Source organism: Cuculus canorus, chromosome 3 (assembly GCF_017976375.1).
Source record: "Cuculus canorus isolate bCucCan1 chromosome 3, bCucCan1.pri, whole genome shotgun sequence".
In the NCBI taxonomy this organism is placed as follows: Eukaryota; Metazoa; Chordata; class Aves; order Cuculiformes; family Cuculidae; genus Cuculus; species Cuculus canorus.
This window is the reverse complement of record NC_071403.1, coordinates 48,684,122-48,707,078: the sequence shown is the minus strand read 5'-3', so window position 1 is coordinate 48,707,078 and position 22,957 is coordinate 48,684,122. Positions and strand designations below refer to the sequence as shown.

The window sequence follows — 22,957 nt, the reverse complement described above, 5'->3', positions numbered from 1 at the left end:
ATCACTTCTATTTACCTGTCGATTGCTACATTTAGTGCTCTATTTTATATTGCAATACTAGACCCTTAAGCTAGAAGCTAGAAAACACAATTCTCTCTTAGTGATGTTTGAAACTCTAACAGGAGATGTACAAGGCCCTAAACTCAGCTCTTTGCCAATAAAAAGGCTTTTAATTCACCTTTAAGGAAACAATTAGAGATCATCCAGAGCATATAAATTAATCTGGTTTTCCTTTCCCTCTAGTAAAGCTATTACATATCTCTTTTCTTTTTCTTCCAGGTTGGCTTCTATTTTCTCTCAGGTGCAAATGCAGTTTCCTAAGACCATGAACTGAAAAAGAATAAGCAACATCTGGAGTTATCTGTACTTCTGCCAAATAAAATGAATATGTCTAAAGAGGGCAGTTTCTCAGAATGGAAAGGGAAGTGATGACTGAAAAGGAAACGCAATTTACCAAAACATCTCTTTTGGGTTTTTCTTAAATATACCAGCCTTTTAAGCCTCCTCCACCACCTAAAAGTCCTACTTGGATTACACAACAGTAAGTTTTGTCCAGAAAGAACAAATGTTTGGCAGTTTGGTTAGCTGTTTGGAGGTGAATGCAAGTTTAGATGTCACTTGATAGTATCTGATAAACTGTAGACTCTCCATCTGAGTTAACTTCCCTCAACTCCTTTTCACCAATAGAAAGAAATAGGCAAGGTAGGATTTATCACACTTTTAGACAGACATCCAAAGTAGCTCAGTTGTACTGCACCCTAAAAGCTGCAGTTGTTCTCCTTTAGCTAAAAAGGAAGCTCAGGACAACTAGCTCAGCTGTGGCGTCTCTATCTGTAGATGTCTCCTGTTAAATGAGATGAGGGTCACCCCCAAATCTGTCTTGCAGAATCATCCACCTTTGCATTCCTCCCCATCTTAGCTTCTCCTTAATGTGACTGTCACCCTCTTGGAAAGAAGACCATCATCCATGGACAAGAGGGGCTTTTTGTGGTCCTTAATGAAAAGGTCATATAAACAATAAGTATTTACCTGTTACTTAAGTGTATTCAGCTTAACTTTCTTCTCCAAACTTCCAAGCCCTTTCTCTTAGTCCTCTTTCCCATCCTATTTCTTCTTTTCCCACCTTAATCCCATTCTCTAGGAGCCCCCCTTACGCAAGGCCCTCCAAAAAAAATTATTCCTACCTGGATGGCTACAGTAATCCTGACTTAATGTCCTCACAGTTCTGCCCAACGCTTACTATAACCTTCCAAGTGTGCATCTTCCTTAAACAACAATTATGGGATCTTATCACGTACAAATTGTCCTGTCCCGAGTTTCACTTACCACAGTGAATATGGGCTGTGAATCACTTATCACAGTGGATATCCCTCCTAACCATAAGTACTTGGACGAGACACTTACGTTATGTAATCACTCAAGTTAACAAAGCAACAGTCCCCTCCAGAGGGCTGCTCAGATCTTGTACAGTTTTAATTGCCCCATGAACATAGCCACTTCTTTCACTAGTTGCATAAAAGGAGTCCTGAGCAGAAATATCCCTTACTTTGTATAATGCATTAGATGCCAAAAGATAGGCAGGGTGAATCCACATTTACACAATATCTTTTCCTTTTAAACAAATACATCTTAAGCTTTTTTTAATTCTTGGAAATAATAAGTGCAAACAACTACAGAGGCACAGAATTTGAGTTGCTTCAGGGCAATGTGTCTTTTCTGAAGCCTGTTCTTGCCTTAAGTTTGGCGATTCTTCAGCTACTATTGATATTTAGGGGAGTGCAGCATTGGACAAAATTAGGCCTGTTGGCATTACTGATGAACTTCACCAATCATCTCTGCAAAAAAAGGAAAAAAATGTAACAATGGGAAGGAAAAGGGAAATAAAATCAGGCTTTATACCTTTACCAAAAATCTCTAATATCATACATCTGTCACTACAAAAGCCAAAGGATCTTTCAAATCTGGATATACTCTCTGGAGTGCAATTTTCTTTTCTTTGTTGCTACTGATTCCACTTGAAAGCAATCAAACAACAGCACACCCCTCTGTTGGCCTTCAATACAAACAGGAAAGGGAGACAGCCCAGCATAGAAACATGAGGAGTGCCTTGAGCTGCCCCTCTCCTGCTGGCTACCGGGAGACGTGTGCTAAGAGCAGGGAAAGTCATCGCCAAAGGCAGAGGGGGTTCAAAGTGAGGTGGCAGGTCTCAGTGAGCAAGCCGAGGTCATCCTTTGGCAGCACCTCCGTAGGTGAGCAATGAAGAGCACACATCAGTAACCACCATCCTAAAGCAAGTTTCTAGTCAGAAAGAAGAACAGCTTAACAATTTTGCCCTTCCAGTTTTTTTGTCATTTGAGAAATGCACGAGGAAATCACATGATCCACTTAGCCTAACTTGCATAAACTTAGAGAAGCATGCAGCTTGAATTTTATACCCTTTTCTTATCATTAATATTTTTGTTTCAAACCTCCATGTTTTGTTAGGTTCACAGAACAACACCGAGGTTTGTCTTGCAGTTAATTTGAGGCTTGCTGATTCCTTGTGACTGCAAACAAAATCTGTAGCTTACTGGATAAAGTGTCTTCTTTGTATTTCAAAAATAGTCCACACAAATCCAATTAAAAATGTTTCTTTTCTTTCAAATATTATATTGTTCTGAGCGTTTCTGTGTAAGCAGGGAACCCTGGATTACATTCCTCTCCAGGGGATCCTAAATGTTTATACAAATCACAGTAGGCAGCATTACAACACTTCCAACTTTTGCCACATGCACTTTGTCTAAACTCGAACTTGGTCAGAAATCTGTCAGACTGCAAACTGTAAAAAACGATAAATGAAAGAAAACTGTCTTTGTTCCTTTTGAGGATATAATTCTATTAGCAGTTCTGTATGTCTTTTCCCCATCAATTTAATTACAGATTAATTAATTCTTAGCAGTTTTCTAAAGCCCAGCAAAATATCATCTGACCCAAAACATTTCACAGCAGGGAAAAAAGCCAAGTTAGATAAAGAGAAAATCCGTCCTTTGGAAAAAATGGTGTTTAGAAGAACAAGCAAGAGAAGAAAAAGATCAGCTCTCCCTTTTCCTCAGCAAGTGCATGTCACTGAATGTCTCACACATCAGATCTCATTTCTTTCCGTTCCTGTGCATCATGCCCCAGACTGATCTTAACTACAAACTCGTGATATTGTATCCAAGGACTTGCCATTTTATGCTTTTCCTTGCTTGAAAACATCTGCGTCAAAGTGGACGAGGTACAGGCATGGCCATGGCTTTGCTGTTGGTGTTGTGTCACAGACATAGACATCTTTTTAAAAAGGCACACAAATCCTAAACGTGCTTGGAGCTGCAATCTGGGTGATTTAGGTTGTCTCCAAGTCCGGGGCAACCTGGTGAGAAATAGAGGAGTCTACATTAGAAAAAAAACAAGGTTTGGCAAAGATTACATTTATTGATGCCTGAAATAACCGCAGAAAGGGATCGAGTTTGCACCCTTTTCTGTGAGCTTGTGTGTTGCTTCTACCGCACAGGTTTGGACTGCCATCTGCTTACATTTATATTTTTATAGGGCCTTTTATCACAGGGTTCCCAAAGCACTTAACACACTTACACCTTGATTCTCTGTTGTAACAGGAGGTAGGTTTAAATTAAAATAATGTGCAGGTCATAATCTAGGAATTGGGCTTTAGAGCCTCCTTTTTCACCTCTCAAGTGGGGTTGTTACAAAGCAGGTACTAAAAGCCAGAGCCAGACATTTCAAGCCACGCTATGAAAATCAAGGTATTTCTGAGAATGGAAAAAAATGAAAGATGTAGAAAAACAGAAGCCATGTTTTGCACAGATAGGCGATAAATATCACAAAGTAGGAGAGGAGCACATCTACACCTTTGGTCACTGATGTGCAGGGGTGTAGCACTCTGCTTGCCATGAAAAAAAAGAAATATGGCTCAAACAAGCACCTAATGCCTTGTCCTTACATGCAACTATTTGTCAATAACTACTGTATACAACAAAGGAGCTTGAAGGAAGGAGCAGTCTCCTTAGAGCAAAGAGCTGCCCCATTTCAGTGAGAGGGAGTGGATGTTGGCAGCTGTTGCAGAAGGTCATGGTGACAGGCCATGAAAGGCATGAGACACAACCTGTACACACAGCAGGGTATGCGTGACGTTGCTGTTCTGTTCTCCTGAGGAAGGGGACAGAAGCCAGAGTAGCGCAAGAAGATGAATGTGGGAAACACAGGAATGGAGGACAAGAGTTCATCTTTGGAAGTGCTTCCACAGGGTTAGTGAGTTAATTAGTTGCACAGCACGGGCCCAGCCACTGAGCCATGAAGATTTTTTTATTAAATCTGCTTATTTCTGGACCTACTGTTGCTAGTCTGACTGCCCATGGCCAGGCCAAGAAAAGAGAATGTGGAGCTCCTCTGGGCACAGGTAGATACCCACATAGCCAGTGCTTGCAGCTGAGCCACCCACCCTGGCCTCCTTTACAGATAACACAGAGAAACATTTTCCTTAGGGAAACACTTCCTCTTTCCCTGTAATTGATGGAAAATAGGACAAATGCACCAAACAAGTGCTGATTTCACTCCAGCCTGAAGTCAGAAGGAAGGACATTTCTCGTACTCTCCACTCTGCAGAATAGGCGAGTGGATCCTCTCTAGAAGAGCAATTCTGAAAAAAAGCATTTTTTTTTAAATGAAGATTTGAAAAACAAACAACAAAAAAAGGTAAACCCCTGTGAAAATTAGCACTGATCACACACAACTGGGTATTCAACACAGAGTCATATGTATACTCACCGCTAAGAAGCATAAGTAATCAGTTTACAGCACCACACACCAACTTGACTTCCCAGAACAAAGCAGCTGATCCAGACATAAAGGCTCAGAAACAAAAAAAGAGCTGGGAACAGGAGGTGAGAAGATATGGGGTAATGGATGAGGAGAGGCAGGGAGAGGAGTGGAAAAAGAGTAGCATAAATTGAAAGAAAAAATGAAGGTGCAATATTGGAGACTTGGTTCATTATCAACCCCTTCTCTTCCCACCCCAAGTTAAAACTTTTCCCCATCCTCCCTGACCTTCACTTTTGCTCTTCTGTTGCTCAGTTCATGTGCACATTGCAGCTCAGCTCACTCCTTCACCTGCTAAGGCTCATAGCCATCCCAGAATAATCCTCCAAACATCAACCTGGGGTGCGTTCTGGAGTGAAAAGGAGGTCTGCAACAGCTCCTGCTGACATCCTGCCATTGCAGATAAATAACTCGGCAGCTGCTGGAGCTGGGACTGGAGTCCAAGTCCTCTGGCAGTTTTATGAAACTCTAGTTGTTTCTTGCTTGTGCTTTTCAAAAAGTGCACAAAATAAAATGGCTTGTTTTGGGGTAAATGACACAATGGTGCTAAACAGCATGATTTGTTTGTTTGTTTCATCCCAAGAGAGGAAGAGGAGGAAAGGAATGTATATTTGATCTGATCCAAACAATTTTGCTGCTGTTGTTTTTGCTAAACTCACAAAAAAAAATTTAAAAAAAAAAAAAATCAATGACTCAAACTGCCTTAAACAAAAGAATTTTGAGGGTGAAAGAGAGCGATTAGACCTTGTTTCTCTCTCAAGGCTCATTTGACCCTCTGACACCCTAGATTGGGAGAAACTCACTTACAAAACTCAGCATTAAGAAATACATTTAAAAAAATAGCGCAAGTGGTTTATTGACTTTGTTTTCTCTTGCATTGCCTGTGTGCTTGTGTCAGAGCATGCTTGGAATTGCCCACTGACCTACATTCCCGGGGAAGCAGAGCCGTGCGTCCCTGCTCCAGGGCTCACCAGCACCCCTCACCCTGGCCCTGTTCTCTCTCTTTGACATTGCATCATCTCTACCAGTAACACTATGCATAAGTGGATAATGTCTCAGGCCACCAAAGCATGCTTTTAAATGGATAACCAGCCAAGTGTATATTAATTAAACTTAAAAGTTCTATTTATTGCCAAACACAGGGGGATTACGCAGACAACAAGTGGTGGAAAGTACTCCAAAATGTTCTCACCCCTTTAATTACTGTGCTATAGTTAGCCCAGAGAGCTGATGTATAATCAACAGTGCTACACGCACTGTTTCCAGCAAGCACTCAGGAGAAGCAAACTTCTTACTTCACAGCCTCTCTGAGCAGCTGCGGTGTTTGGAGGTACAGGAGAAACACAGAAGGCATGGAAGCACCCTTTTATTTATCTCCTCCTTGCAACGCTGCTTGCCTTCAGCATCCTGCCATGCTCACCAGCCCTGCGGGCCCCAGTGCCAACCCGTGCCCCCCTCATCAGCACTTTCAGTCCATCACACCAAAGCTCCGGTAGTGCCCAATGTGTGTTGAAATAACAGAGCTGCTATCGTGGAAGTTAATTACCATTGCACCACGCTGCTGCTGGCAGTTTTTAGAGCTGAGTATCTTAGGAGCCTGAATTTATTTTATGCTTTGCTGGTTTGTGTGCTTATAGTCCATGCATTTCACAGGCAAACAGAGCAGTCAAGTAAAGAAGCCAGGCAGATCTAGACCCCCAGGAAGCTGATCCTGTTCCCCTGAGTCTGGCACTGGGACCAGCTCCTTGAATTCGTCACAATCAGTACTAGATCCAACAGTGTGATGATGTTTGGTTCCTCTTAGGGCAGCTTGCAAGCCCTCACCAAAACTGTATCTTCTTTATTAAAAATTAAGATGAAAAAAATGGCAAAATATGGTAAAAATTTAATATCTTAGTTTGAAATAGCCCTACTCTCACTCACGCATACAACACAGAGAGTTAATAGCACTGACCTCTGTGCTCCTCTGTTTCCATACCTCCCAGCAGCGCCTTACAAGCAGTAGCGTATCGCTGTCTCCTGCTACTCAACCTGGCTGACTTCAGCACTGGCAGCTCATTTTCTTCCCTTGAATTCTCAAATGCCCAGTCCATTTCCAGGTGTTTTCATTGCAATACCATGAAGAAGGAGATGCATGCACCCATTAGCAAGTCAGCAAAAAGAAAACTTTTCATCCTCTTCCATTTTCATAACTGATCACAATCCAAACAACAACATGCATTTTCCACGTGACCCTGGGCCGGTGTGTCAAGAGTCACACATGCTCCCAAGTGTAATTTCCTGATCTGGATAACCTGAACAATACAAAGAACTGTGAGTAAATGATGTCATGGTAAGCATGTGAAACAGCTGAGTAAATTACCTTACAGCTCCACAAAATACGTCACTACTACCACCCTTCTTACCAGCAGCCTGAGGCACCTTTTACACTTAGTACCTCCACGCTCATACATTTAGCAGCTCTTTGGACAGCACTCATGTTTAACCTTCACTAAAACAGCCCGTTTCTGTCTGCCACTACCTCAAAGTCTCCCTCACCAGGCTCAGGAGGCTGTTCTTCTGCAAGACAGAAAGAGGCAGGCTATAAACACCCCCAGCTTCACTCTTTGGGCTTCATTGTAAGCACGGTAAGGTCTCTCTGACTGGCTACAAACATCACCTGGGGAATCATCTACAAGGCTAGATCTGCCAGAGTAGAGAGTACTTTGGCCATTGTTACTCACCAGCAACACCACCTGTCATACTGTACCTCCAAAGGCTCTGATGCTCAGACAGATACCAGAATGTCTAAGGATTTCAGGGTGATTCCAGAAAGAGGGAATTCAGCAGCCTTCCTATCCCACAAAACGAACAACGCCAAAGCCTTTTGAAGCAAAGCTGTTCAGAAATTTTCTAACAGAAAAATACCAATTTATTTCTTCCCAAATGGTTGCTGCTTTCTCAAGCTCAGCCAACACCTCAGCTCTCTGGGAACCTCACTCCAGTGTTTGGAGCCAAGCCTTGGGACTTGGGGTGCCAGTTCAGCACTCAGAGTCTCCTTACCTGCAGAGTCGCCCTGGAGCCAGGGATCCCTTTAGCCATACGCAGCAGCTCACTGGCAGGGCTGCATTCCACTGTCCTCCCTGTTCATGAGCAGTGGCAGAGCCTGTGGAGCTGCTGGAAATTTCTTCAGTCTTTCTTTGATTTGCTTGCTTTACTACACATCATATTTCAAAACAATGGTATTTCTTTCAAACTGAAATCCCAATTTTTAGCCAGATTTACAGTCAGTGTCTATATTGATAATTTCTGGGCCAAAAGGCAAAAACTATAACCTTCCAAATTACTTTGAGATGTATTAAAAATGCCCTAAGACAAATAGCTAGCAGATCAGCAAAATAAACAACCCCAAATTACACTGAAGTTCATGAGTATGCATGCATGTGCATGTACTGCCTCACAAACTGACAGCAAATGTTCCCTGTCATAGGAACAATATTGCATAAGTGGTTTTAACATGCAGAATTACTTTGTGTGTGCATCTGGCACAGCTTTGGCTGGACAGATGACTCATATTCATTCTGCTCTTAATTGCTGAGTCTTTTGAAGAAAATTCTTACGCTGTTCTTTCTTTCTGTAATGGGTAAAAGAATAATTTCTTTGTATATGGCAGTATGTTTTCACATATCCCACTGCCAGGTGTTGCTGTGAACCAGGTGGCAGTCTGTCCTGCTCTGAATCTTGACTGTGCTTCACAGGTTTGCTAGGACTGTGCCATGAAGGCACTTTAAGATGTCGGAAGCAAAGCAGTTTGCCTGTTCCTTAGAGCAAATAAAAGTGCGGTCCAAAGAGTTACTATACATGTGAGTGGTGCCATGTGCTAAATGTACTCACTTGTCTCAGGTTTGCCCGCAGTGAGGCTGGGTGTTATCAGCCTCAGGATGTGAGCCCCAGACCTTCTTCTGACATACAGAAAGAGGTTTCACTCCTCAGGCACTGAGCCTGGTCAATACGCCAAAGATAGCAGAGAGGCTCTTTATGCCTCATGCAGGTCTTCTCCCAGGCATGGTCCTGGGACCTTCAAACCCTAACACTGCTATGGAGTTACTCAGGCATATGCACACAGCCTTTAGGTCTGCAGCCCTCTTGTTTCCCCAGCAATAACTGCTCCTGCTGGCATCTGGTTCCTTCATAATCCATCCCCTATCTTTTGTATCATCCTCTGTGCTGCTGCATCAGCCGTGGGACAACAGACAGCTCCTTGCAGAGCCACCCCCAGGCCTTGGATGTTGTTCCTCAGGCCATTACAGAATTGTCACCAACTGGACACTGAGTAAGGCAACATGAGTTATGTGGCATCCAGCAGTGATCCAGCAGTTCCTGTGTGAGTGGCTGGGCACTCTACAGTCCAAATAAATGTGTAAATATAACACACAGTAATGCTGCCACTGATTTGCCGGTAAAATAGCAAAAAGCACAGATGAACTTGTTTTGTAAGATTGAGGGGTGGCTTGAAATAAGAATAAGTAGCTGTTTTATTTCTGGCTTCACCCTTAGGACCAGTGCCCCCTGATAGTGATATTTAAAGCGTGCATTCTTCAGCTACAATCCAGGGTGTGTGGTGTGGTGGATTTTTTTTTTCCCTATGCTGGCTTCACACAAGCTGTGGGTGTCTGGGTGGGTGGGTTGAGTGACATATTAGTGAGGAAGCTTCCTCCCCTTTCAGAGCTACACGGAGAAGTCAGAAAGGCATCGTTTGAAAAAGTGACAGGCAGATCATGTCGAACTATTGCTGATGAAAAAGGGTTTAAATCCATCAAAAATCCTGGATTTGGAACTGTACTGCTACAAGTGAGGGGTGAAGTCAACTTCACTAACCTCTATAAATATTATCTGTCTTTTAATTTCAGAATTGCTCCTTGAAAAGCCTTTCAAACGCACACTCCCTCCTTTCAGCTCCTGGCATCCAATCAAACTAGCTATCTAACAACAAGGAGCAGAGGACGTCTGTCCTTCGTCTCCATTTAGAAGTGAAAGATTTACCCTTCCCTCCCTCCCACCCCCACACACTGGCTCTGAAGGTCTTCCAATTATCTCCTTTACCTGCCGCATTAAAAACCAAAGCATATGAGTTGCCAGAGATACAGAGTCTGAGGACAAGCCACTGTGGCAAAGCCATGACATTAGAACAGATGGAAAACTTCTCAGGAACAAAATGTGCACAAAAAAATGGGTTCTGGCTTTGAAGTGCATATTCACGGTGGGTGCTTTCATGTCTTTTGAAAAGCCCTAGCTCAAATCTGACCTACTTAGGCAACATTCTTATTTATGTCTCCAACTAAGGAGCTGTATATTTAGCAAATGAGAGGAAATCATCCCCCTGTCATGTTTATAGATTGGAGCAAACTTTGCTGTTTAATTCCTCAACAGATTTGTCTCCATAAAAGTGGATGTAATTTAAACACTGTTAAAAAAATCAATAAATCCCAAAAACTTTGGATAAATGGAATCATAATTTCAAATATATATATAGATATTATATATGTACAGACATACATACAGAGAAAGAAAGAAAGAAAGAACATTTATTCAGTGGAGTGCAGCTAAACCATATTTATTTAACCGGATCAAGACTAATGGATAAGTCTGAGCAAAGGTGGAGAGCAAATCGTAAGACTGCCATTTTAACTGATGCTAAATGCTAACAATATTCTGTAAGACACTGAGGAACAGAGAAAATCTTAGCTCTTCATAGACAAGGTAGGCTTATCTGGACTAAAATGCAAAGAAATTAAATTTCTAGACTTGCATCACTCTGGACTGATATCTGTCTAACCTCCAGTGGTGGGCATTTGGTAAGCTTCCAAGCAGCCTATTTCCCCATTTTGCCATTATCATAGAAGGATCTTGCTGGCATCTAAGCTATGTGTCTTTCACTGCAGTTAAAGTCCATTACCCCTTATCCCAGCAGACAAAGAGAATAAGATTATTTCTTTCTTCTTTTCAGTCACCTTGCAAGACTTACCATGATCCTTCTTTCCTCTTTATTTTAGGCAACCCAAATTTGTTCGATCTTCTCTCATGGATCATGTTTCTATTTCATCATAAACGTGCAGTTCTATTGAGTCATACCTCATGTGTAACTTATTCTAAGACGATCAACTCCAAGACCGAGATATTCCTCCTCAGGACAGCCGCTTAGCCAGTCACCTCCTATCCTTGCATTAGTGCCGTTAAGTGTTCCTGCCTCAGCAGAGAGCCTTGCAGCTGCCGGTGCCCCAGTCTGTCCAGTCCACTCCTCCAACTTCTCCAAATTGTTTTCCATTCTGAACCCCTTCTCCATCTTGCTCGCAGACATCTTGCAAACTGATCAATAACTCCCTACTTTCCACCAGCCCAGTCATTAGTGAAAGCACCCTGTTCAAGACCTCCTTCCAGTTTCACAGTTAATCATTAATAAATGCTCTCTGACTATAGCTGGTCATCCAGCTGTGCACTGACCTAGGATAACTGTTTTTTCTCATCCTGGTTTTTTTTCCAGGTTGTTTATGACAATATCTTGTAAAATAGCATCAAAAGCCTTATTAAAATCAGAACACGTGACACCCGCTGCCTTTTTCCTACCCGAAAGGTCTGTTGTCTTGCCTCAGAAGGAAAAGAGATTGGTTTCAGATTATTTTCTCCTGACAAATCCTTGCTGGCTGTTATGCTCATATCCTCATTATCCTCGAGGTACTTACGATCGATTGTTTGATTGTTGTTCCATGTATTGGCAGGTGGCTGACTTGACTACAAATCCCTGGATTCAGTTTTTTCTCCTTGTTATGGATAGGTATTATCTCTGTCCTTTTTCTGTCCTCCAGAACCTCTCCTGTCCTCCAGGACTTATGGGGATAAACACTAAACTTTCTGGGACTGTTTCAGCCAGTTCTCTGTCTCTCTCTACCCTGGGCTGAATTTCGTAAGATCCAATGAATTAAAAAAAAAGTTAGTTTTTCTCAGCGGTCTTTAATCTCATTTTTCTCAACAGTAGTGTGAACTATTATCCTGTAGTCACTGGCCGTGGCTGTATTAAGTCACTGTATTAAGCCTCCAACCATAGTTGATCTTCTTAATGAACATTGATTCAGAAGCTGATAACACTATTTATTTCAGATAACACTCTTTCTTTTGAGGGAATAATCTAGTCTTTCACAACTTTTTCAGGCTAAACATTTCAGAAGTTCTCAGGTTGTTTCACAGCCACGTGGTGCTCAAAGGCCCGTTCAGTCTCCTGAATAGAAAGGAATGCTTGCCATCTTTACAAAACCAATCCCCTAGTTGAGGTTCATACTTGGACAGAAATGGGGTATTTCAAGACAACTGTGATTCTTCCTGATCAAAGCTGAAATGAAAATACCATAAGAATACTTAGCTTGTTGCTGTTCCAGATGAATGTAGAAGGGTCATGGTGTGCAGAAATGGAAACACATTCTCAAAACCCTGCAAAACCCTGACCACATTTTCAGTGACAGCTTCAAACCATGCTTCTGCAACCCAACAAACTGGCCTACTTTAAACTCTGCTTAATTCTCCCACCTCATCTTCACAAGTCATAATCTATTTATACGTGTCTCTTTAATACCTGTTTGAGACTACCTACAAATCTACTGATGAAATTTAAAAACCCAAAAGATACACTCTCCCTTAAAATGGATTAAAATAGTGTCAGCTCCCTTGAAGTTAATGAATGAATACTAGTCATCAGAGCTGGTTTTATTCCTTCTGATATCCTAAACGATGCTGAAGCAGAAAGGGTGAAGTAACTGAAATCCAGATATGTTAGTTTCTGCTCCATTAGGAAAAGGAAAAATCAATTTGGAAAAACATAAAAGTAGAAAATCAATAGGAAAAGAATTTTTATTTTCAGTTGAGGATTAAGAATATATTACAAACAATGGTGAGTGAAAATTATTCATTGATTTGTATAACACCTTTTACAAGCCCAAAAAGTGCTCCAAAGAATTATAGATTATTTAAATCTAAGGATCGCTTACCACCAAAATGGACCTATCTCTGTGGTGGAATGCAGCTGCTATGAAATTGCTCTAGCAAACACTATACCACAGCTTTAAGCCACAGATGCTTATCTGAAGATGCATCAAGGGAAGATGAAAATACAGAATTGAATTAACCAGGCTGGATACGACCACACTGCAAATACATCGATTTCAGTTTAAGCTTAAACTCATGGAAGATAGGTCCACCAGCCCATTAAAAAAAACTTTGTCTCATAAAGTCCCTAAAATGCTCTTTGTCAGAAGCTGGGATAATATGCCAGAGAATGGTTCATTTTGTGTTTGCCCTATTCCTTCTGCTCTTTCCCCGGTCACTGTCAGAAACCTGATGACATTGGACTGGATAGACCTTTGATCTGACCTAGCATAGCTGTTCACAGGTCCTGAGCTAATTTGCTGGGCTGTGAGCTGCAGCAGGGCTGAAGCCAGCACACCCTTGCATCTGTTAACTTAGCGGCAGGGCAGTCGTGTCTGGCAGAAGGGCAGGTGGTGCCACAGACAAGGCAGTCTTTTGTATTCTCCAGCATGAATCACCATACTCATCCGGAGGCATGCTAAATCCTCAATGTTAAGCACACATTAAGTTGTTTCAGGATATGGGCCACATTTATAGCACTGTCATTAGTAGCAAGGGCTCGCACTGCATAAAATTACACAAAGTACCTTTTGTACCTCAAGATGTACTTAGCAAGCAAACTCCTAGGGGCAAGGAACGTACAATCTTCTGTTTCTCTAAAGCACCTCATTCAATTACAGCAATAAAAAAATGATTTATAACAATCTATTAAAAATACAGCTCAAATGACTTATCACTTCCAGGGTCCTGGGAATATACTGTAGAATTTACCATTTAATTGTAAATCAAATCTAGTGGCCAGTACCTTACATTTCAGAGAAAGATGAAAACTAGTGATACACCTCACCAATTGCAAGTGCAGCATGTTGGCTGATACAATCTTGAGAAATCACTCAAGATGTGTCTGAGGGGAATACAAAACATAGAAGAATGTTGCAGACATTTCTGCTTCCTACAGTCTGTAATCCAACCAGTTCTTCCACTGATCAGGAAGCTTCCACTAGTCCAGAGGCTACTGCAGGGCATGTGGGCAGGCACACTGAAAACATCTGCCATGACTGTCATCTTCCAGGGTGTGTGTTTCTCCCTCAGCTTTCCCTGGAAAGGCTTCTTGGGAAGACCGAAGTCCAAAATAGCAGCAAGACAGAGTAAACAGCTTGCCTAAAAGGCCACAAGCTGAACTGGAAAGAGATCCACAGAGCACCTTGCACACATAGTCTTGAGCAACCTGCATTGCATAGGATGACCCAGAGCCCCGTGGGACAGCTGAGGCTATGTGTGGGGTAGAAGAACAGCATGTGCTTCAACCCACCCAATTCAACAACCCAAGTCTACCTGTCCCTGTGCTAAAAGAATGTAATAAGAAAAGACTAAGGAAATGTGGTAAGAAAATCTCAGATTAGAAACCTGGCTCCTCTCTTCTTATCTTCAGAACAGACACAAGCTAGTACAGAAGTCTGCATCGGCACTAAAACCAAAACAGACATTAGGTGCATCAGAGGCATGTTCCAGATCTGATAAAGATAATCCTAATTCTTACCATCAGCAGACAGAGATGGAAACTATTTGTACCCTGGGTCTGCCTGTTGTTGATAAAGCATGTTGATAAAGCTATATTCATAGAATGCCCAGGACAGGAACTGACATATTTGGCCAACAAATTCTTTCCTCTGCTTTTCCTGACTGTCGTACCTAGCAGCTCTTCTCATAAGCTGATAAAGCTGTATCTTGAAAGCATGTTGAAGTAGGTGACAGAGGTTTACTCCTTCCTACAAAGCTACTGGGAGCTATCACAGAGCACAAGGTAAAAATCCACAAAGCAGAGCTCATGAGAGATGCACTCACCAATTAAGACTAACCAGGAACATAATACCTAAGGAAAAATATTTTTCATCTTAAGGTTATGTTGAACAGAAATTATAGATATTTCTGCACATGGAAAATGGCAGGGGCCTGTAGGAATACTTAATTCCTCCTTGTTTTCACACTTTCATTCTACCAGCACTCAGCTTCACCTCTTGTTTCTGTCCTCCACTGCTCCTTCTCCCAGTTAATGAGCTTTGTTCCCATAGTGGGGAGAACTCTTAAAATCTTCCCTTCTTAAAGAAGATTCAAAGGTAAAGGTCACTACTAGCATAAAATATGTTTCTTGCATGACAAAATCAGCAATGTGTTGCTTCCTGTGGGTGTCCTTGCCCAGTTCCCTAGGGTTCAGCACAATACCAGTGACAGGGGATGCTCTTCCCACGGTAGGATTTCTGCACAGGATTACTGTGCAGATCCTTTAGAGCCTAACATTGCCTCACATTGTACCTTTTCCTCAGTGAAGGCACAATCTTTTCTAAATAGCTGCCTTTTTTCAGAGAGCTTTATCTCTTCAGACAACCTGCTCTTTGGTTATATTTGGTTGAAGCTGGCCAACCAGTCCAAAAGCCACTGAGAGGGCAGCTACACACTTCACCTCACCCACAGTGCAACACAGGAAAAACAAACAGTGAAGCCAGAATCTTCTGGTCTCTCACTCCCTATGAATCTAATGTTCACCTTTGTTACAACCTCCTTCTGACATGAATTGCCTTTATCTGTATTTTTTAAAAGCTTTGAGCATATTGCCAGCACTTTAATAATAAAATATCATAGAGAACCATATATCTGAATATTATTATGCAGAAAATATGTGCATGTTCACACAGACAGCAGATGTATAAAAAATATTGAATATGTAATTTAAGGCGGTATTTGTATGTAAGTATGTAGGTCAAACGTGGGGCAAAGTCTTTTCTATTTCACACAAAGCATACAAGTACACTGGACCGAAAGAAAGCATATGCACTCCTCTAATTCTGGATGCTAAAAGGTGCAAGTTCTGACTAGCGCTTGGATGGGTGATTTCCCCAGGGAACCCCAGGTGTCCTGGGCACACGCCAAGAAGTTATTGCTGAGCACTGGGGCTGAGGTTCACCTCACCTAACCTTAGCCATCTGTCTCCCTGTGGAGACTTGGGCACCTCCAGAGGGTGATACCTGGGAGGATGGAATGAATCATCGTACCCAAGTCTCATCATCGACTACAGAGGCAGCCCAGCCTACTCACTTAGATAACCATGTAATTTTTTAATAACTACAGTTAGGTGAGACGAACGCCAACCTTGGTGAATATTAGCCCACAAAAAACAAGTGAGTGGGAAGACTTCACATCATGGCTGGATGGGAATAATAAACCCCAAATTCTCAGCTTCTATGTGGAAGCAAGAACTGGTTCACACCGGGAAACTTCTGCAAGTGCATGAAGGAGCCTTCATAAGAACCAGATAAATATGGCTAAGGCGACTAGCATTAGCATTTTTAATGCATTTGCTGACAATGAAAATTTGAAGTATTGTCCCTATAGTTCTCAGTTACTGGAAAATGGCGATTATTGTTGGAAAATAGTGATTATTGTCAGAAAATGGTGATTATTGCCAGAAAATGGCAAAGAGCAATCTCTGCTTCTGTACTGATTTGCATAACTCCCTTTTAGCTACCATGAAAATCAGAATGAAGGCCTAGACGACAAAAACAAACAAATTCACACAACTTGAGCTGGATTCTGCAGCAGAACACTCCAGTTTCTTTACTACCCCCACATCTCAGGCACAAAAAGGGAACACAAAAGACACACTGGGCAGCTGGCTTAAAAATTGCTAGTCATCCACTCATTTCTGCAGTTGAATTTGTTGGCTTTAGATTAATTTTATTGGCTTCTAAGTTCTACTTCCCATTAGTGCTATCGACCATAAGATGTTGTTAGAGGGGTTTTGTGTGCTCTTTTTTTTTTACCTTCGCTGGCTGGAACACAGCTTATCCCCATGTCCATTAAATATACATTTGAACAGCATTTCCACCTGCACTTTGTCACCTCAGGTTCTCAAGGGGTGTACCTCCACTTGGCTCGGAGCTCAAGGGCGCCCTTGATATCAGCCTGAGAGTACCAACAGGCATGCTAATGCTCATTTGAAATAGCTTTTCCTCTGCCTCAGATGTTTCCATGCACTCAATGAATAAAAGTCTCTGCTTCACTCTGGCTGTGGTGCTGTAGGACGACCTTACCTCATTCTCAGTGAGCTACAGTTGCTTTCAGGCATCTCCTAGACTTTACTTCCACTCCTGGAGTCTGTTGTTCCCCCATACTTTAAGATCCAATTTAGCAAAAGACTGCGTGTATTGATCTAAGCTTACTTTCTTGCAGATACTCAGCCCACCGTTAATACTGCATTTCTTTTCAAAATGTCCACGTTCCCTGGAAAATTAGGAACACCCTGTCATTATGACCTGCTTCTGAACAAGAAAGAACATAAATTGCAAAGTGAGAACAAAAAGCTGAATTTTCTGCAAATGAAACTTTGGCAGCAAAGATAATTTGTTCCTCTGTTGTCAGTAAGAGGTGTCTATATGGGTCACAGAAGAGGATTTTTACTGGGAATAAGTTAAATTCAGCATCTACCATCTTGTCCTGTGGGAGAAGCATGCTATCTCAAATACGCAATACAACCCAAATTGGGTGTCATCCTTTTTAAACTTTCCTTTTTTATGAATAACTTCCAAGTCTTGCGTGTAGGACATCACAACAGACAGTTCCTCAACAAAGAACTGACATGAGAACAAAAGCTATTCCTGAAGAGTTCCCAGAATAAAAGTGAGACAGATGAGTGAGGAAAAGTTGTATGGGTGTTTCTTCAAACGAGAACATGGTCAGAAAAGACATATCAGAAAATATAGATTCATTAAAACCAAAATGCCTCACAAAAATGTCAGTTTTGCAGAAATGTGTTTTAGGCAAAAAAAAGACCAAGAAAGCTCCAACACCATGAATGTGCCAGGTTTCGGCACCTTCAGAGTTAACAGTGTCAGTATTTCATGTCAAAATGACTTCTCATTTTAAACATACTTGTATTTCTTTACTTTCTAGTATTGTATTGCATAGCAAAACCAGCACAGTTGAGTCGAAGTGAATCCTTCCTGGAGTCCTCCTCTGTCAGGAGAAATTTCTAAATTTGGGGCTTTCATTCTAAATTGAACTTAGGGTAAATTTCAAAATCTTGAAATCCTTTGGAAAACAGCATTTCCAATCCTTGTCCAACACTGCTTTAAACCTCAGACCTCTTCAACAGCTAAGTCAAGCTTTGGGAGATGCTAGAACCATTTCGAAAAATTGTTCCTGCTCAGCTTTCATTTTCAATGGCATCTGTTGAGGGCTGCCTGGCTATAAATCTAGACAAAAGCTGCTAAGTAGTTGTCCTGAAAAACTACAAATGGTTAAGTACTTGGCCATATTCTGGGCCCAGGGTAATATCTTTCTGTATAATTTTTTCTGCTGTTGTCATTAGCTCTGGCACTCTCACTATTTATTACCATAGGTATTTCGAGACTCATAAAAATGTGATCTTACTCAGGGCTTAAGCAACACATGAAATAAATCAGCAGCACTGAACGTTGGCTGACACTGGATGAAACCTGGCTGGGAACAGCTGGATTGCTCTCTTGACTAAATATTTACAAAAGCCATGATTATATCACTGAGTGACACTGTGTGAATATAACAATTTATCAATCACCATGTTTAACTCAAATCCCTGCAGGAGGGGATGGCATTCTCACTTAACAATAAGTATCTACTGTATGCTAATTAAGTGACTTATTTTGCAGCTAAGGTTACTTCAGGGATATGTGGGCTTTTTAACTACCCATTTCCTAAGTACCTCAATTACTTCAGAGACACAGAGAACACCAAGTCCAGCTGGGCTGTCACGTGCACCAGTACACATCAAGTAACACAGCTGGAATTACGTGGGGCACGCTCTGGAGCAGGGGCGAGCACTAACCGGCGCACAGTTTATTTTGTTTTCCATGCTTCCCTTGCTGTCCTCCTGCCCAGTGCAGGTTTCTTACAGGCAGCAAGTACTGCAGTGGCTACCCTGCCGTCCCTCCTGCCACCTTGGGACCTGCTTCCCTCCAGTCCCATCCAGTTTGGTCTCCTGTTCTTGCATGCCCTCTTCCAAGTAGCTAGCAGGGCTCAAGATGCTGACTGGAAGCCATGCATCCAAGCTGAAATACCTGTGTCCCTAGGAAAGGATTCGTGAATTTTCTCACCCTGCACTTGCCAGGTCGGGCACAGCTGAGTGTTCATTCACGCTGAAACTGCCTGAAGCTTCACCTCATACCGCGAGGCTCTACAGCACCAAACCCAGCCTTGCCGACAGCATCCAGCTGAGTCTGAACAGTGTGTGCAGAACAACCTGTCTCCCTGCCAACAGTGAACCTAGCACTCTTTCCATCAGCACTGCTCAGCACTGACTGGCTAATCCCAAAACTGTATCTCCTGAAAAGATCACTAGCCACCAAATACAAGTCTACCTGCTGCAAGGAGAGAAGGACTAGAACATGAAGAGGTGAGCTTTGCCAAACTGTGGCATTGACAGGGAACATAAAGATCAAGTTCATACGGACCAGAGCAGCAGGGAGATCTGATCAGGGCATTGGGAGGAGAAGGTTTTCTTGAAGACAATGCCAGCACGTGTCACACTTGTAGAAAATGTGTATTTGAGCACCAGAAACCACCACCACATGGCAGGAGCTTTTATAAAATCTTCCACCTTCTGCTTCATGCCAGATTAACTCTCTTGCATCAGCAATGGTGTGAGCAGTCCAGTCACCTTCCTGCCTCCTTCGGAGCATGGGTAGTAGTGCAATGCAAAAGAAAACATGAATCTCTCCTCTGCCAGTCCCACAGTGCAGACACTTTAAAAAGCTTTTCTTCAAATTGTCCAACAGGTACCTGGCGAGTGCAGCAGGTTTGTGTGGATCCTGGGCTAACATTCAAAATGAACAGGTGGCACCCATAGCTCATCTCTGGAAGCTACTTTTAAACCTTGTCTTTCTTTCAGAAATCATTGTTCAAAAAGAAGAAAAAGTTTGGGGTGATGAAGTCTCTGCTCCCTTGAGAGCTTGAGAAAAAACTTTCCCTCATTCGGACCTTAAAGGTGGACTTTTTTCTACCATTTTTTACATGTTGAGAGTCTGCATAATAATTGTATTTTAGCCTTTGGAGCCCATCTGCCACCAAAGGGGAAATTTCCCCTTCTTCTTTCTGCCTACAGAGAGGTTTATAAATCAGTAAGCACACAGACATGGGAGCACAGGACTTGGTCACCCTTCCAGGAGCACTTAATGGCTCAGACAATCACAGCAAGGACTCTTTTCAGAAACACAGGGAGGGAGAGAAGTTACGATAAATTTAGTTTTCTTTTGAAGTTAATAACCTCCTACAAAGGCTTTTGGTAAAACACAGACACCTTAACATTTTTTTCCCTTTCAAACAATTTTTTCCTCTATTTTTTCCTCAGATGGTAAAATCTGAGGAAACCTGTCTCTTCAGAAGTAACTGCTTTGTGTGAATGACATCAGCAGACCACGAGGTTACCACTGGTAAGTCGGCACCCTGAGGGGGATGAAATGAAAACTCTTATCAGCCTACTTGCTCTTCTTCTTTTCCACATTTGGCGCCTTTTGTAATATGCAAAGCAAAGGAAATGTTTTGCTTCCCTTGATTTTTTTTCACTTTCTTTCTTTTCCCCCTCAGGAGAAAAAAAAATGACAATACATGTGACAAGTTTCTCCAAAGTCTCAGCTGCTGCTTCAGGTCTGTTTGGTACCTTATTTATTTATTATTAAATCTAATTATGTAGACTTCCTTTTCTTTCTGCCTCACATCAGACCTTTTCTCACCCACCACTGGCTTCTCCAGAGATTTGTTTCATGCAGTTTGAAATCCCAAGGAAGCTTGGGTCCAAGTTCTACCCAGGGGAAGAGAACCTCCATAAATGGGGCTGATTTTAGCTTTTACAAACTCTTCTCACCAAGACAAAAGCACTTCTGTCCTGACTTCAAAACCATGGCAGATACAACCTCTTAGCAGTTTCCCAGTGTGGGTACCTTGTCACAACTCTTCTCCTTCAGGTCCCTCTCAGGTCAGAAGGTTTCAGAGGCAGAGACTGTGGGTGTGGAAGAAGGAGGAAAAGGAGGACACAATAGGTGAATATATGGAAAAGTGGCTATAGCACAAGAAGAATCCTTTCTTGTTGGGGATTTCCAACAGGTGGAATCAGAATGGCTACCACCTACAAAAATAGGGGACTAACCTAGGACTAACTCCAAGGGAAGACTGTAAGAGGGAAGGACTAGGGTTCATTGTAGGACAACATCTGAACGGATGAACCTACCACAACTCTCTTCACCATGGAGGTATCTCCTGGTTTACCAGCCATTAGCCCCAGGAGAGGAGACGGGAGGTGAGAATTTTCTCTATATGTGTTTTGTAAGTCTCATGTATCCAGTAAGCATATACTCTCCTGCCTCAATGCAAAGTCAAAAGCTTGTTAAAAGAAGCAACAAGGAAAAGCTACACAGTAAGAAACATAAGAGCCCCTGGGGGAAAAAAAAAAGAAGTCTTTCCTGGAGCTGGCTGTCTTCATGCTAACAACAGTTTAATACTTCCTAAGCTAAGTTTAGAAACAAAGATGCTAAATTATTGCAGGATCCTGAGTCTGGAACACAGCAGGGGAGATTGGATGTCACCAGGAGGATTGCTCATATACCGTCACATGCAGCTCCTTGGCAAGTGAGGGAACGCATGGAACCAGGGGGAGAATGCTAGCTGCAAGCGGAGTGGAGGAGAACTTCCAAAAATCTGCAAGGAAAGATTAAAGGTCAAGGGTTAGGACTATGTACACACACCTCTATTGCTTTTACAAACAGCACACATTTATAAACAATGTTTTAAAAAGTGTGTTTTCATTTTTTAATAAAAGAATAAGAACAATGCGTATTTTCCTTTTGAAGAAGCTATTTCTGAATCACTACACCCACCTAACATCACTCGACACTTCTAGAGTAGAAGACACCTGCATCCCTGTGTGCACCCTGAGAATACATGGCAGTTCCCCCAAGGTGAGGCACAGAAAGCAAAGCCTGGTTTAAGAACCGTCAGCTGGTGAAGGACAAGAAAAGGTGTCAGTCACCTTGTAAGTGTGACAAGAGGAGGAAAGTGGGCTGAGAGGCAAATGAGTAACTTCAGCACATGACAGAGACATGATAGAAAAGCATGAAGGATGAGATAGTGAAGACACTGTTTTTTTTGAGGGCTGACACATTTTAAAAGAGAATAAGTTTGGTTAAATGTTTATCGTAGTCTCTCCAGGAACCTCCACTGTTCATGTTTATTAATTTTAATGGGATGGTATCTGCAGCTCTCAGCCAGAACCAAGGCTCCCCTAACACATGCACAACAAGGCACTGGGGCCCTGCCGTGCACAGTATATAGAGAAGGAAGATAAATATTGCACCAAGAATAGAGCAGCAGGATAAAACTATCTACATGAGGTTTGGAGCCTTTGAGAGTCCAAATTTTCTTTTGCAGGAAATTATTCTGTTCCAAAAAAAAACCCAAAAACCTGTCTTCATTCCAAACAAAGCCAAATACCACATTTGAAATTTTCCAAGCAGAATAAAACCACCAGAGTGTTGATTACAAATATAACATCAAACTAAACACTCAAATTGTGTTCGGAGTAGGTTTTGATTAATCCATGCATCCTGGCTCACCTGAGCAGTTCTACGTATACATACACACATCTGCAGTTTTTAAAAATACAGACATCCCCACCTGTCTCTCTGTTTTGTTGCAGCTGTGTTCTCTTCATTTTCCAAAAAAAATTCTATTTTGACACCAAAAAAAAAATATTCCTATACCTAGCAGCCTGCCTTGAGGCTGTAAAGAAACTCAACAGGAATGAAGCTAACAGTATTCTGGAAACAGTTGGGAGAGGGACATAGGACTTAGTCCTAAAACTTGGAGTGTGCAACTCTTGTAAGCACAGACTGTCAGCTGCCCCTGGTGGGTTCTACTATTTCTGACAGCAACATGAAGGAGGACACGAAGATGTGGGACTGATCTC

General features: G+C 42.0%; 1 long non-coding RNA gene across 1 annotated transcript in view; it reads right to left on the bottom strand.

Moving 5' to 3' along the window:
• Nucleotides 1–10,436: 10,436 nt before the first annotated feature.
• LOC128851776 (uncharacterized) overlaps nt 10,437–22,957 on the bottom strand; it is a 58,438-nt gene continuing 45,917 nt past the window's right edge. Inside the window, exon 3 of the long non-coding RNA XR_008449218.1 lies at nt 10,437–21,690. This is a non-coding gene — a long non-coding RNA (uncharacterized LOC128851776). The remainder of the gene's footprint in view (nt 21,691–22,957) is intronic.